Source organism: Pseudophryne corroboree, unplaced genomic scaffold (assembly GCF_028390025.1).
Source record: "Pseudophryne corroboree isolate aPseCor3 unplaced genomic scaffold, aPseCor3.hap2 scaffold_480, whole genome shotgun sequence".
Lineage (NCBI taxonomy): Eukaryota > Metazoa > Chordata > Amphibia > Anura > Myobatrachidae > Pseudophryne > Pseudophryne corroboree.
In genome coordinates this window covers 153,886-166,997 of record NW_026970092.1, presented here as the reverse complement: position 1 = coordinate 166,997, position 13,112 = coordinate 153,886, and the positions used below count along the sequence as shown (strand labels likewise).

The 13,112-nt window shown below is 48.6% G+C and overlaps 19 non-coding genes across 19 annotated transcripts; 16 read left to right on the top strand and 3 right to left on the bottom strand.

Moving 5' to 3' along the window:
* Window positions 1–1,464: 1,464 nt before the first annotated feature.
* Window positions 1,465–1,577, bottom strand: LOC135028759 (U5 spliceosomal RNA). The gene has a single exon (XR_010224992.1). It is a non-coding gene; the product is annotated as a U5 spliceosomal RNA (small nuclear RNA).
* Window positions 1,578–1,863: 286 nt separating this feature from the next.
* On the bottom strand, window positions 1,864–1,980 carry LOC135028757 (U5 spliceosomal RNA). Its single transcript, XR_010224990.1, has one exon. It is a non-coding gene; the product is annotated as a U5 spliceosomal RNA (small nuclear RNA).
* Window positions 1,981–2,250: 270 nt separating this feature from the next.
* On the bottom strand, window positions 2,251–2,366 carry LOC135028741 (U5 spliceosomal RNA). Its single transcript, XR_010224974.1, has one exon. It is a non-coding gene; the product is annotated as a U5 spliceosomal RNA (small nuclear RNA).
* Window positions 2,367–2,510: 144 nt separating this feature from the next.
* LOC135028789 (U1 spliceosomal RNA) lies at window positions 2,511–2,674 on the top strand. The gene has a single exon (XR_010225020.1). It is a non-coding gene; the product is annotated as a U1 spliceosomal RNA (small nuclear RNA).
* A 152-nt stretch (window positions 2,675–2,826) lies between these two features.
* Window positions 2,827–2,989, top strand: LOC135028702 (U1 spliceosomal RNA). Its single transcript, XR_010224943.1, has one exon. It is a non-coding gene; the product is annotated as a U1 spliceosomal RNA (small nuclear RNA).
* Window positions 2,990–3,663: 674 nt separating this feature from the next.
* LOC135028580 (U1 spliceosomal RNA) lies at window positions 3,664–3,827 on the top strand. Its single transcript, XR_010224839.1, has one exon. It is a non-coding gene; the product is annotated as a U1 spliceosomal RNA (small nuclear RNA).
* Window positions 3,828–3,979: 152 nt separating this feature from the next.
* On the top strand, window positions 3,980–4,142 carry LOC135028608 (U1 spliceosomal RNA). Its single transcript, XR_010224865.1, has one exon. It is a non-coding gene; the product is annotated as a U1 spliceosomal RNA (small nuclear RNA).
* A 671-nt stretch (window positions 4,143–4,813) lies between these two features.
* On the top strand, window positions 4,814–4,977 carry LOC135028557 (U1 spliceosomal RNA). Its single transcript, XR_010224817.1, has one exon. It is a non-coding gene; the product is annotated as a U1 spliceosomal RNA (small nuclear RNA).
* A 152-nt stretch (window positions 4,978–5,129) lies between these two features.
* On the top strand, window positions 5,130–5,292 carry LOC135028716 (U1 spliceosomal RNA). The gene has a single exon (XR_010224953.1). It is a non-coding gene; the product is annotated as a U1 spliceosomal RNA (small nuclear RNA).
* A 674-nt stretch (window positions 5,293–5,966) lies between these two features.
* LOC135028771 (U1 spliceosomal RNA) lies at window positions 5,967–6,130 on the top strand. Its single transcript, XR_010225003.1, has one exon. It is a non-coding gene; the product is annotated as a U1 spliceosomal RNA (small nuclear RNA).
* A 968-nt stretch (window positions 6,131–7,098) lies between these two features.
* LOC135028685 (U1 spliceosomal RNA) lies at window positions 7,099–7,263 on the top strand. The gene has a single exon (XR_010224927.1). It is a non-coding gene; the product is annotated as a U1 spliceosomal RNA (small nuclear RNA).
* A 149-nt stretch (window positions 7,264–7,412) lies between these two features.
* On the top strand, window positions 7,413–7,575 carry LOC135028618 (U1 spliceosomal RNA). The gene has a single exon (XR_010224875.1). It is a non-coding gene; the product is annotated as a U1 spliceosomal RNA (small nuclear RNA).
* Window positions 7,576–8,249: 674 nt separating this feature from the next.
* On the top strand, window positions 8,250–8,412 carry LOC135028598 (U1 spliceosomal RNA). Its single transcript, XR_010224855.1, has one exon. It is a non-coding gene; the product is annotated as a U1 spliceosomal RNA (small nuclear RNA).
* A 152-nt stretch (window positions 8,413–8,564) lies between these two features.
* On the top strand, window positions 8,565–8,727 carry LOC135028670 (U1 spliceosomal RNA). The gene has a single exon (XR_010224919.1). It is a non-coding gene; the product is annotated as a U1 spliceosomal RNA (small nuclear RNA).
* A 674-nt stretch (window positions 8,728–9,401) lies between these two features.
* On the top strand, window positions 9,402–9,565 carry LOC135028776 (U1 spliceosomal RNA). Its single transcript, XR_010225008.1, has one exon. It is a non-coding gene; the product is annotated as a U1 spliceosomal RNA (small nuclear RNA).
* A 152-nt stretch (window positions 9,566–9,717) lies between these two features.
* On the top strand, window positions 9,718–9,880 carry LOC135028695 (U1 spliceosomal RNA). Its single transcript, XR_010224936.1, has one exon. It is a non-coding gene; the product is annotated as a U1 spliceosomal RNA (small nuclear RNA).
* Window positions 9,881–10,551: 671 nt separating this feature from the next.
* Window positions 10,552–10,715, top strand: LOC135028773 (U1 spliceosomal RNA). The gene has a single exon (XR_010225005.1). It is a non-coding gene; the product is annotated as a U1 spliceosomal RNA (small nuclear RNA).
* Window positions 10,716–10,867: 152 nt separating this feature from the next.
* LOC135028717 (U1 spliceosomal RNA) lies at window positions 10,868–11,030 on the top strand. Its single transcript, XR_010224954.1, has one exon. It is a non-coding gene; the product is annotated as a U1 spliceosomal RNA (small nuclear RNA).
* Window positions 11,031–11,701: 671 nt separating this feature from the next.
* On the top strand, window positions 11,702–11,865 carry LOC135028550 (U1 spliceosomal RNA). Its single transcript, XR_010224811.1, has one exon. It is a non-coding gene; the product is annotated as a U1 spliceosomal RNA (small nuclear RNA).
* Window positions 11,866–13,112: the final 1,247 nt, after the last annotated feature.

Sequence of the window (13,112 nt, the reverse complement as noted above, 5' to 3'; positions counted from 1 at the left end):
CCCTCTATGCCCCTCCTCCAGACTCCAGTTATAGGAACTGTGCCCATGGAGACGGACATTTCGAGGAAAGGATTTATTGTTAAACTAAGGTGAGCATCTTACCAGCTCACACCTTAAGCATGCCGCAGAACGTGGCATTCAACAGAACACAAGCCAACGGCATGAATAATTGCAGCAAAAAGCTGACCAGAACCATAACACAACATGTGTATAACCACAAGTAATAACTGCAGACACAGTATGGACTGGGACGGGTGCCCAGCATCCTCTACAGACTAAGAGAAAAGGATTTACCGGTAGGTATTAAAATCCTATTTTCTCATACGACCTAGAGGATGCTGGGGTCACATTAAGAACCATGGGGTTATACCAAAGCTCTTGAACGGGTGGAAGAGTGCGTACGACTCTGCAGCACCGAATGACCCAACTTGAAGTTATCATCGGCCAAGGTATCAAACTTGTAAAACTTAGCAAAAGTGTTTACTAAATAGCTGCTCGGCAAAGTTGCAATGCCGAGACTCCCCGACCTGCTGCCCAGGATGAACCCACCTTTCTAGTAGAATGGGTCTTCACCTAATTCAGTAACGGCAATCCTGCCATGGAATGAGCATGCTGAATCTTACCACAGATCCAGCGCATAATGGTCTACATGGAAGCAGGACACCCAATCCTGTTGGGAGCATACAGGACAAACAGAGCCTCTGTTTTCCTAATCTGAACCGTTCTGGTGACATAAATTTTCAAAGTTCTGACCACAGCCAGAGACTTTGACTCAACGAAGGTGTCAGTGGCCAAAGGCACCATGTGGAAAGATGAACCACCTTCGGCAGAAATTGTTGACGTGTCCTCAATTCTGCTCTATCTTCATGAAAGATCAAATAAAGGCTCTTGTGATACTGCATGGTTTGTACTGTTTTCCATGTGCTCCCAGATCTTTCAAGCAAGTAGCATGGTCAAGAAAGTTCTGTTTGAAAAGAAACAAACATTTACTGTCATTGTTATGCAAATAAACTTACATTAAAGCTAACCAGAAAGCACACTCGTTCTGTCTTTAAACTGATAAAAGAAACCCCAATAATATGGGCATACCTCCCAACTTTGTCGGCTCGCAAAGAGGGACACACGCGCGGCGAAGTCGCACGCGCTCCCAAAAAGGGCGTGGCCTAAGTAAAAAGGGGCATGGCTTCGCGGGAGGACCCGCGATCGCGAGTCACGCCCCCGTTTTCGGCACTGAGGGGGCATGCCCAGCGCTCTGTGAGCCGCTGGCATGCCACCTCTCCCTCTGACTTCAGTGAATAGACGCTGTGCGCACAGCGACTATTCACCGCTGCTCTGCTAAGCAGGGCAGCGACAGACAGAGCCTCCCAACTGTCCTCCCCACCGCGGGACACTGCGGCCCGCAGGTGGGACAGCGGGACAGTCCCCAAAAAACGGGACTGTCCCGCGAAAATCGGGACAGTTGGGAGGTATGATATGGGGCATGCAAAAATTGAGATAAAACTCAGTTTTGCTCCTCTCCATGGAAATCTTTAGTAAAAGGCGATAGATTTGTTCGTTCTGAAGAGAAACCAGAGCATGACCAAGATTCCACCTGTCGCCTGAGTGCCATGCCAGCAGTCCTCATTCAGCTCAAAGTGAGCACCCAATTTGAAAGAAAGAAAGCAGATTTCTCACCAGGCTTCCCCTTGCTATAAACATGGTTTGTACTCTTTTCCATGTGCTCCCAGATCTTTCAAGCAATTAGTATGGTCAAGAAAGTTCTGCTTGAAAAGAAACAGACATTTATTGTCATTGTTATGCAAATAAACTTACATTAAAGCTAACAAGAAAGCACACTCGTTCTGTCTTTAAACTGATAAAAGAAACCCCAATAATATGGGGCATGCAAAAATTTAGATAAAACTCAGTTTTGCTCCTCTCCACGGATAATCTTTAATAAAAGGCGAAAGATTTGTTCATTCTGAAGAGAAACCAGAGCATGACCAAGATTCCACCTGTCGCCTGAGTGCTGTGCCAGCAGTCCTCATTCAGATCAAAGTGAGCGCCCAATTTGAAAGAAAGCAGATTTCTCACCTGGCTTCTCCTTGCTATAAGCATGGTTTGTACTGTATTCCATGTGCTCCCAGATCTTTAAAGCAAGTAGCATGGTCAAGAAAGTTCTGTTTGAACATAAATAAACATTTACTGTCATTTCTATGCAAATGAGCTTACATTAAAGCACACTCATTCTATCTTTAAACCGGTAAAAGAAACCCCAAAAAGATGGGGCATGCAAAAATTGAGATAAAACTCGGTTTTGCTCCTCTCCACGGAAATCTTTAGTAAGAGGCGAAAGATTTGTTCGTTCTGAAGAGAAACCAGAGCATGACCAAGATTTTTATCTGAAAATATGTGTTCTCCCTGCAGTTGTTGTCCCCAGATGAGAGTTCCCTTGTGCTACCTCAGCTGAATCTCCTTTACTTGACAGAGATGTGCCTGAGCAGCGGCCCTCCCCAGCCCTATCCCAAATCATACTTATTTTGCATAGGCGATACCATGGTCATGAAGATTGTTCTCCCAGGGTGAGGTTCATTCATTGCATTCTGGGTATGCTGACCCCTGTGATTTCCCCAAATGTGGGAAACTCGACTGCATTATTTGTGGTAGTGGGGGACTGTGTTTGTGCTTTCCTCTAGTCAGCTCTGGTAAAAGTCAGATTTATTTGTCTCAGATCTTCCTCTAGCCTTGTTCTTCTTTCGAGAGTTTCCTTGTGCTGCCTAAGTTGGATCTCTTTCACTTGACAGGGGGGTGCCCGAGTAGCGACCCTCCCCAGCTCTAGCCCAACTCCTACTTACCTGCCAGGTGAGATACTATGATCATGAAGGTGCTTCTCCCAGGGCAAGGCTCACCCATTGCACTCTGGGTGTGGTGCCCCTGCGATTTCCCCAAATGTGGGAAGCTTGACTGCATAATTTGTGTTTCCCCTGGTCGGCTCTCGTATAATTCAGATCTCTTTGTCTCAGGTCTCTCTCCAGCCTAGTTTGCTGTCTGTTTCCACTTCTTTTTTCATGAGCCCCTCCCTTTTATACCCTTGTGCACTATCCTGACTTCTCCTCTTGTCTGCTTATTTTGTGCCTTCCAATGCACAATGCAAACTACAGGTAGTGCTGCAGGGCCCACACCCTTTTACTTGCCGTACAGAGCAGCTCTGGAGCTGTTACAGTGCCCAGCTGCTGCAAGAAATCAGCTTGAATGCTTCAGGGGCTGGGGCATAGCCAACATGAGCCCCACACCGAAGGAGGGTGGAGGTGTTTAATGCGAACTAGGGGTCATCCAAGCGCCGCAAAAGGCCGCTATGCCCTGCACGCCCCTTTTCTCTTTTCATATGCAGACGAGGGTTGAAGCCAACTTTGACCCACTGCTTGGATGACATCACCGTATGCAAATCCATCTGCTGCAGGCCTTCCCCCAGGAATGCTTGCACTAGTTGTTGCATTTGGTTTGTTGTTTGGGGGTGCTTCATTATTAGGCAGCCTTCTGCCCTCCCATGTTCATCTGAAAATATGTGTTCTCCCTGCAGTTGTTGTCCCCAGATGAGAGTTCCCTTGTGCTGCCTCAGTTGAATCTCCTTTACTTGACAGAGATGTGCCTGAGCAGCGGCCCTCCCCAGCCCTATCCCAAATCATACTTATTTTGCATAGGAGATACCATGGTCATGAAGATTGTTCTCCCAGGGTGAGGTTCATTCATTGCATTCTGGGTATGCTGACCCCTGTGATTTCCCCAAATGTGGGAAACTCGACTGCATTATTTGTGGTAGTGGGGGACTGTGTTTGTGCTTTCCTCTGGTCAGCTCTGGTAAAAGTCAGATTTATTTGTCTCAGATCTTCCTCTAGCCTTGTTCTTCTTTCGAGAGTTCCCTTGTGCTGCCTCAGTTGAATCTCCTTCACTTGACAGGGGGGTACCCGAGCAGCGACCCTCCCCAGCTCTAGCCCAACTTCTACTTACCTGGCAGGTGAGATACTATGATCATGTAGGTGCTTCTCCCAGGGCAAGGCTCACCCATTGCACTCTGGGTGTGCTGCTCCTGCGATTTCCCCAAATGTGGGAAACTTGACTGCATAATTTGTGTTTCCCCTGGTCGGCTCTCGTATAATTCAGATCTCTTTGTCTCAGGTCTCTCTCCAGCCTAGTTTGCTGTCTGTTTCAACTTCTCTTTTCTTGAGCCGCTCCCTTCTATGCCCTTGCGCACTATCCTGACTTCTCCCGTCTGCTTACTTTGTGCCTTCCAATGCACAATGCAAACTACAGGTAGTGCTGCAGGGCCCACACCCTTTTACTTGCCGTTCAGAGCAGCTCTGGAGCTGTTACAGTGCCCAGCTGCTGCAAGAAATCAGCTTGAATGCTTCAGGGGCTGGGGCATAGCCAACATGAGCCCCACACCGAAGGAGGGTGGAGGTGTTTAATGCGAACTAGGGGTCATCCAAGCGCCGCAAAAGGCCGCCATGCCCTGCACGCCCCTTTTCTCTTTTCATATGCAGACGAGGGTTGAAGCCAACTTTGACCCACTGCTTGGATGACATCACTATATGCAAATCCATCTGCTGCAGGCCTTCCCCCAGGAATGCTTGTACTAGTTGTTGCATTTGGTTTGTTGTTTGGGGGTGCTTCAGTATTAGGCAGCCTTCTGCCCTCCCATGTTCATCTGAAAATATGTGTTCTCCCTGCAGTTGTTGTCCCCAGATGAGAGTTCCCTTGTGCTGCCTCAGTTGAATCTCCTTTACTTGACAGAGATGTGCCTGAGCAGCGGCCCTCCCCAGCCCTATCCCAAATCATACTTATTTTGCATAGGAGATACCATGGTCATGAAGATTGTTCTCCCAGGGTGAGGTTCATTCATTGCATTCCGGGTATGCTGACCCCTGTGATTTCCCCAAATGTGGGAAACTCGACTGCATTATTTGTGGTAGTGGGGGACTGTGTTTGTGCTTTCCTCTGGTCAGCTCTGGTAAAAGTCAGATTTATTTGTCTCAGATCTTCCTCTAGCCTTGTTCTTCTTTCGAGAGTTTCCTTGTGCTGCCTCAGTTGGATCTCTTTCACTTGACAGGGGGGTGCCCGAGCAGCGACCCTCCCCAGCTCTAGCCCAACTCCTACTTACTTGCCAGGTGAGATACTATGATCATGAAGGATCTTCTCCCAGGGCAAGGCTCACCCATTGCACTCTGGGTGTGGTGCCCCTGCGATTTCCCCAAATGTGGGAAGCTTGACTGCATAATTTGTGTTTCCCCTGGTCGGCTCTCGTATAATTCAGATCTCTTTGTCTCAGGTCTCTCTCCAGCCTAGTTTGCTGTCTGTTTCCACTTCTTTTTTCATGAGCCCCTCCCTTTTATACCCTTGTGCACTATCCTGACTTCTCCTCCTGTCTGCTTACTTTGTGCCTTCCAATGCACAATGCAAACTACAGGTAGTGCTGTAGGGCCCACACCCTTTTACTTGCCGTACAGAGCAGCTCTGGAGCTGTTACAGTGCCCAGCTACTGCAAGAAATCAGCTTGAATGCTTCAGGGGCTGGGGCACAGCCAACATGAGCCCCACACCGAAGGAGGGTGGAGGTGTTTAATGTGAACTAGGGGTCATCCAAGCACCGCAAAAGGCCGCCATGCCCTGCACGCCCCTTTTCTCTTTTCATATGCAGACGAGGGTTGAAGCCAACTTTGACCCACTGCTTGGATGACATCACCGTATGCAAATCCATCTGCTGCAGGCCTTCCCCCAGGAATGCTTGCACTAGTTGTTGCATTTGGTTTGTTGTTTGGGGGTGCTTCAGTATTAGGCAGCCTTCTGCCCTCCCATGTTCATCTGAAAATATGTGTTCTCCCTGCAGTTGTTGTCCCCAGATGAGAGTTCCCTTGTGCTGCCTCAGTTGAATCTCCTTTACTTGACAGAGATGTGCCTGAGCAGCGGCCCTCCCCAGCCCTATCCCAAATCATACTTATTTTGCATAGGAGATACCATGGTCATGAAGATTGTTCTCCCAGGGTGAGGTTCATTCATTGCATTCTGGGTATGCTGACCCCTGTGATTTCCCCAAATGTGGGAAACTCGACTGCATTATTTGTGGTAGTGAGGGACTGTGTTTGTGCTTTCCTCTGGTCAGCTCTGGTAAAAGTCAGATTTATTTGTCTCAGATCTTCCTCTAGCCTTGTTCTTCTTTCGAGAGTTTCCTTGTGCTGCCTCAGTTGGATCTCTTTCACTTGACAGGGGGGTGCCCGAGCAGCGACCCTCCCCAGCTCTAGCCCAACTCCTACTTACCTGCCAGGCGAGATACTATGATCATGAAGGTGCTTCTCCCAGGGCAAGGCTCACCCATTGCACTCTGATTTCCCCAAATGTGGGAAGCTTGACTGCATAATTTGTGTTTCCCCTGGTCGGCTCTCGTATAATTCAGATCTCTTTGTCTCAGGTCTCTCTCCAGCCTAGTTTGCTGTCTGTTTCCACTTCTTTTTTCATGAGCCCCTCCCTTTTATACCCTTGTGCACTATCCTGACTTCTCCTGTCTGCTTACTTTGTGCCTTCCAATGCACAATGCAAACTACAGGTAGTGCTGCAGGGCCCACACCCTTTTACTTGCCGTTCAGAGCTGCTCTGGAGCTGTTACAGTGCCCAGCTGCTGCAATAAATCAGCTTGAATGCTTCAGGGGATGGGGCATGGCCAACATGAGCCCCACACCAAAGGAGGGTGGGGTGTTTAATGCGAACTAGGGGTCATCCAAGCACCGCAAAAGGCCGCCATGCCCTGCACGCCCCTTTTCTCTTTTCATATGCAGATGAGGGTTGAAGCCAACTTTGACCCACTACTTGGATGACATCACCGTATGCAAATCCGTCTTCTGCAGAACTTCCCCCAGGAATGCTTGCACTAGTTGTTGCATTTGGTTTGTTGTTTGGGGGTGCTTCAGTATTAGGCAGCCTTCTGCCCTCCCATGTTCATCTGAAAATATGTGTTCTCCCTGCAGTTGTTGTCCCCAGATGAGAGTTCCCTTGTGCTGCCTCAGTTGAATCTCCTTTACTTGACAGAGATGTGCATGAGCAGCGGCCCTCCCCAGCCCTATCCCAAATCATACTTATTTTGCATAGGAGATACCATGGTCATGAAGATTACTCTCCCAGGGTGAGGTTCATTCATTGCATTCTGGGTATGCTGACCCCTGTGATTTCCCCAAATGTGGGAAACGTGACTGCTTTATTTGTTGGCAGTGGGGGACTGTGTTTGTGTTTTCCTCTGATCTCTGGTAAAAGTCAGATTTCTTTGTTTCAGATCTTCCTCTAGCCTTGTTCTTCTTTCGAGAGTTTCCTTGTGCTGCCTCAGTTGGATCTCCTTCACTTGACAGGGGGGTGCCCGAGCAGCGACCCTCCCCAGCTCTAGCCCAACTCTTACTTACCTGCCAGGTGAGATACTATGATCATGAAGGTGCTTCTCCCAGGGCAAGGCTCACCCATTGCACTCTGGGTGTGCTGCCCCTGCGATTTCCCCAAATGTGGGAAACTTGACTGCATAATTTGTGTTTCCCCTGGTCAGGTCTCGTATAATTCAGATCTCTTTGTCTCAGGTCTCTCTCCTGCCTAGTTTGCTGTCTGTTTCCACTTCTCTTTTCTTGAGCCGCTCCCTTCTATGCCCTTGCGCACTATCCTGACTTCTCCTCCTTTCTGCTTACTTTGTGCCTTCCAACGCACAATGCGAACTACAGGTAGTGCTGCAGGGCCCACACCCTTTTACTTGCCTTACAGAGCAGCTCTGGAGCTGTTACAGTGCCCAGCTGCTGCAAGAAATCAGCTTGAATGCTTCAGGGGCTGGGGCATAGCCAACATGAGCCCCACACCGAAGGAGGGTGGAGGTGTTTAATGCAAACTAGGGGTCAGCCAAGTGCTGCAAAAGGCCACCATGCCCTGCACGCCCCTTTTCTCTTTTCATATGCAGACGAGGGTTGAAGCCAACTTTGACCCACTGCTTGGATGACATCACCATATGCAAATCTATCTGCTGCAGGCCTTCCCCCAGGAATGCTTGCACTAGTTGTTGCATTTGGTTTGTTGTTTGGGGGTGCTTCAGTATTAGGCAGCCTTCTGCCCTCCCATGTTCATCTGAAAATATGTGTTCTCCCTGCAGTTGTTGTCCCCAGATGAGAGTTCCCTTGTGCTGCCTCAGTTGAATCTCCTTTACTTGACAGAGATGTGCCTGAGCAGCAGCCCTCCGCAGCCATATCCCAAATCATACTTATTTTGCATAGGAGATACCATTGTTATGAAGATTGTTCTCCAGGGTGCGGTTCATTCATTGCACTCTGGGTATGCTGAACCCTGTGATTTCCCCAAATGTGGGAAACTCGACTGCATTATTTGTGGTAGTGGTGGACTGTGTTTGTGCTTTCCTCTGGTCAGCTCTGGTAAAAGTCAGATTTCTTTGTCTCAGATCTTCCTCTAGCCTTGTTCTTCTTTCGAGAGTTCCTTTGTGCTGCCTCAGTTGGATCTCCTTCACTTGACAGGGGGGTGCCCGAGCAGCGACCCTCCCCAGCTCTAGCCCAACTCCTACTTACCTGCCAGGTGAGATACTATGATCATGAAGGTGCTTCTCCAAGGGCAAGGCTCACCCATTGCACTCTGGGTGTGCTGCTCCTGCGATTTCCCCAAATGTGGGAAACTTGACTGCATAATTTGTGTTTCCCCTGGTCAGGTCTCGTATAATTCAGATATCTTTGTCTCAGGTCTCTCTCCAGCCTAGTTTGCTGTCTGTTTCCACTTCTCTTTTCTTGAGCCGCTCCCTTCTATGCCCTTGCGCACTATCCTGACTTCTCCTCCTTTCTGCTTACTTTGTGCCTTCCAACGCACAATGCGAACTACAGGTAGTGCTGCAGGGCCCACACCCTTTTACTTGCCTTACAGAGCAGCTCTGGAGCTGTTACAGTGCCCAGCTGCTGCAAGAAATCAGCTTGAATGCTTCAGGGGCTGGGGCATAGCCAACATGAGCCCCACACCGAAGGAGGGTGGAGGTGTTTAATGCAAACTAGGGGTCAGCCAAGTGCCGCAAAAGGCCACCATGCCCTGCACGCCCCTTTTCTCTTTTCATATGCAGACGAGGGTTGAAGCCAACTTTGACCCACTGCTTGGATGACATCACCATATGCAAATCTATCTGCTGCAGGCCTTCCCCCAGGAATGCTTGCACTAGTTGTTGCATTTGGTTTGTTGTTTGGGGGTGCTTCAGTATTAGGCAGCCTTCTGCTCTCCCATGTTCATCTGAAAATATGTGTTCTCCCTGCAGTTTTTGTCCCCAGATGAGAGTTCCCTTGTGCTGCCTCAGTTGAATCTCCTTTACTTGACAGAGATGTGCCTGAGCAGCGGCCCTCCCCAGCCCTATCCCAAATCATACTTATTTTGCATAGGAGATACCATGGTCATAAAGATTGTTCTCCCAGGGTGAGGTTCATTCATTGCATTCTGGGTATGCTGACCCCTGTGATTTCCCCAAATGTGGGAAACTCAACTGCATTATTTGTGGTAGTGGGGGACTGTGTTTGTGTTTTCCTCTGGTCAGCTCTGGTAAAAGTCAGATTTCTTTGTCTCAGATCTTCCTCTAGCCTTGTTCTTCTTTCGAGAGTTCCATTGTGCTGCCTCAGTTTGATCTCCTTCACTTGACAGGGGGGTACCCGAGCAGCGACCCTCCCCAGCTCTAGCCCAACTCCTACATACCTGCCAGGTGAGATACTATGATCATGAAGGTGCTTCTCCCAGGGCAAGGCTCACCCATTGCACTCTGGGTGTGCTGCTCCTGTGATTTCCCCAAATGTGGGAAACTTGACTGCATAATTTGTGTTTCCCCTGGTCGGCTCTCGTATAATTCAGATCTCTTTGTCTCAGGTCTCTCTCCAGCCTAGTTTGCTGTCTGTTTCCACTTCTCTTTTCTTGAGCCGCTGCCTTCTATGCCCTTGTGCACTCTCCTGACTTCACCTGTCTGCTTACTTTGTGCCTTCCAACGCACAATGCAAACTACAGGTAGTGCTGCAGGGCCAACACCCTTTTACTTGCCTTACAGAGCAGCTCTGGAGCTGTTACAGTGCCCAGCTGCTGCAAGAAATCAGCTTGAATGCTTCAGGGGCTGGGGCATAGCCAACATGAGCCCCACACCGACGGAGGGTGGAGGTGTTTAATGCTAACTAAGGGTCATCCAAGCGCCGCAAAAGGCCGCCATGCCCTGCATACCCCTTTTCTCTTTTCATATGCAGATGAGGGTTCCAGCCAACTTTGGCCCACTGCTTGGATGACATCACCGTATGCAAATCCGTCTTCTGCAGACCTTTTCCCAGGAATGCTTGTACTAGTTGTTGCATTTGGTTTGTTGTTTGGGGGTGCTTCAGTATTAGGCAGCCTTCTGCTCTCCCATGTTCATCTGAAAATATGTGTTCTCCCTGCAGTTGTTGTCCCCAGATGAGAGTTCCCTTGTGCTGCCTCAGTTGAATCTCCTTTACTTGACAGAGATGTGCCTGAGCAGCGGCCCTCCCCAGCCCTATCCCAAATCATACTTATTTTGCATAGGAGATACAATTGTCATGAAGATTGTTCTCCCAGGGTGAAGTTCATTCATTGCATTCTGGGTATGCTGACCCCTGTGATTTCCCCAAATGTGGGAAACTCGACTGCATTATTTGTGGTAGTGGGGGACTGTGTTTGTGCTTTTCTCTGGTCAGCTCTGGTAAAAGTCAGATTTCTTTGTCTCAGATCTTCCTCTAGCCTTGTTCTTTTTTCGAGAGTTTCCTTGTGCTGCCTCAGTTGGATCTCCTTCACTTGACAGGGGGGTGCCCGAACAGCGACCCTCCCCAGCTCTAGCCCAACTCCTACTTACCTGCCAGGTGAGATACTATGATCAGGAAGGTGCTTCTCCCAGGGCAAGGCTCACCCAATGCACTCTGGGTGTGCTGCTCCTACGATTTCACCAAATGTGGGACACTTGATTACATAATTTGTGTTTCCTCTGGTCGGCTCTCGTATAATTCAGATCTCTTTGTCTCAGGTCTCTCTCCAGCCTAGTTTGCTGTCTGTTTCCACTTCTCTTTTCTTGAGCCGCTCCCTTCTATGCCCTTGTGCACTATCCTGACTTCTCCCGTCTGCTTACTTTGTGCCTTCCAACGCACAATGCAAACTACAGGTAGTGCTGCAGGGCCCACACCCTTTTACTTGCTTTACAGAGCAGCTCTGGAGCTGTTACAGTGCCCAGCTGCTGCAAGAAATCAGCTTGAATGCTTCAGGGGCTGGGGCATAGCCAACATGAGCCCCACACCGAAGGAAGGTGGAGGTGTTTAATGCGAACTAGGGGTCATCCAAGCGCCGCAAAAGGCCGCCATGCCCTGCACACCCCTTTTTTATTTTCATATGCAGACGAGGGTTGAAGCCAACTTTGACCCACTGCTTGGATGACATCACCATATTCAAATCCATCTGCTGCAGGCCTTCCCCCAGGAATGCTTGCACTAGTAGTTGCATTTGATTTGTTGTTTGGGGGTGCTTCAGTATTAGGCAGCCTTCTGCCCTCCCATGTTCATCTGAAAATATGTGTTCTCCCTGCAGTTGTTGTCCCCAGATGAGAGTTCCCTTGTGTTGCCTCAGTTGAATCTCCTTTACTTGACAGAGATGTGCCTGAGCAGCGGCCCTCCCCAGCCCTATCCCAAATCATACTTATTTTGCATAGGAGATACCATGGTCATGAAGATTGTTCTCCCAGGGTGAGGTTCATTCATTGCACTCTGGGTATGCTGACCCCTGTGATTTCCCCAAATGTGGGAAACTCGACTGCATTATTTGTGGTAGTGGGGGACTGCGTTTGTGCTTTCCTCTGGTCAGCTCTGGTAAAAGTCAGATTTCTTTGTCTCAGATCTTCCTCTAGCCTTGTTCTTCTTTCGAGAGTTCCCTTGTGCTGCCTCAGTTGGATCTCCTTCACTTGACAGGGGGTGCCCGAGCAGCAATCCTCCACAGCTCTAGCCCAACTCCTACTTACCTGCCAGGTGAGATACTATGATCTTCACTGTTAGGGCAATCAGGATGTGGAATTCCCTGCCAGGGAAGGTGGTAATGGCGGACTCTGTAATTGGATTTAAAAAAGGAATGGATACATTTCTGAATGAAAAAGCTATCCAAGGTTATAATACTTAAAATATCAACATGGTTAATCCGGGGGTAACATGAGTTATAGTAGCTAACTAGTCATAAAACATTATTCAGCAAGTATGTAGAATCATCACAACTTAAAACAGGTTGAACACGATGGGCAATTTGCCTCTATTCAACCTCAAAAACTATGTTACTATATGTTACTATATTACTATGTTACTGTAGTATACAGAAAACCAAAATGCAATGAACAGTGATAGTGAGCACTGATGAGGATACTAGAACTGACACTGAGCAGCAAGATGCAGCACTGGACTATTAGTAATGTACTGTAGTATGCTGAGCACCACAATGCAGCACAAGACAATGAGCAGTGATACTGAGCACTGATGAGGATACTACTGAGAACTGACACTGAGCAGGAGAGACACACTACTAGTATTACTGAGCAGCAATAAGTAACCACTGATACTGAGCACTGATATTGAGATTTCCACTGAGAGAACATAGCCACGTCCTCTCCGCTCTCTCTTCAATGCACGAGTAAAAATGGCGGCAACGCGCAGCTCTTTATATGGAATCCGAATCTCGCGAGAATCCGACAGCGGGATGATGACATTTTCCCTTGTTCAGGTTTTCCGAGTCAGGCGGGAACAACCGAGCCTGCCTCGGACCAGTGTAAACCACGTGGAGTTCGTCGGGAATTCGGTTCTCGGAGAACCGAACCCGCTCCTCTCTACCTTATACCCATCAATTTTTTTATTTTCAATCTAAGCCCCTGCAGTTTTCTGTAAGCATCTGCTTCGCTATGATGATCAACAAGTCACAAGGGCAAACACTCAGGGCTTGAGGCGTAGATCTTAGGACCAGCTGCTACAAGCATGGCAGAGGTGTCACTATCACTGGTGACACCCAGAGAGGTGGCGAGGGAGATTGTAATGCAGGGCGCGCAGATAAGCAGTGCAATGGTAAAAA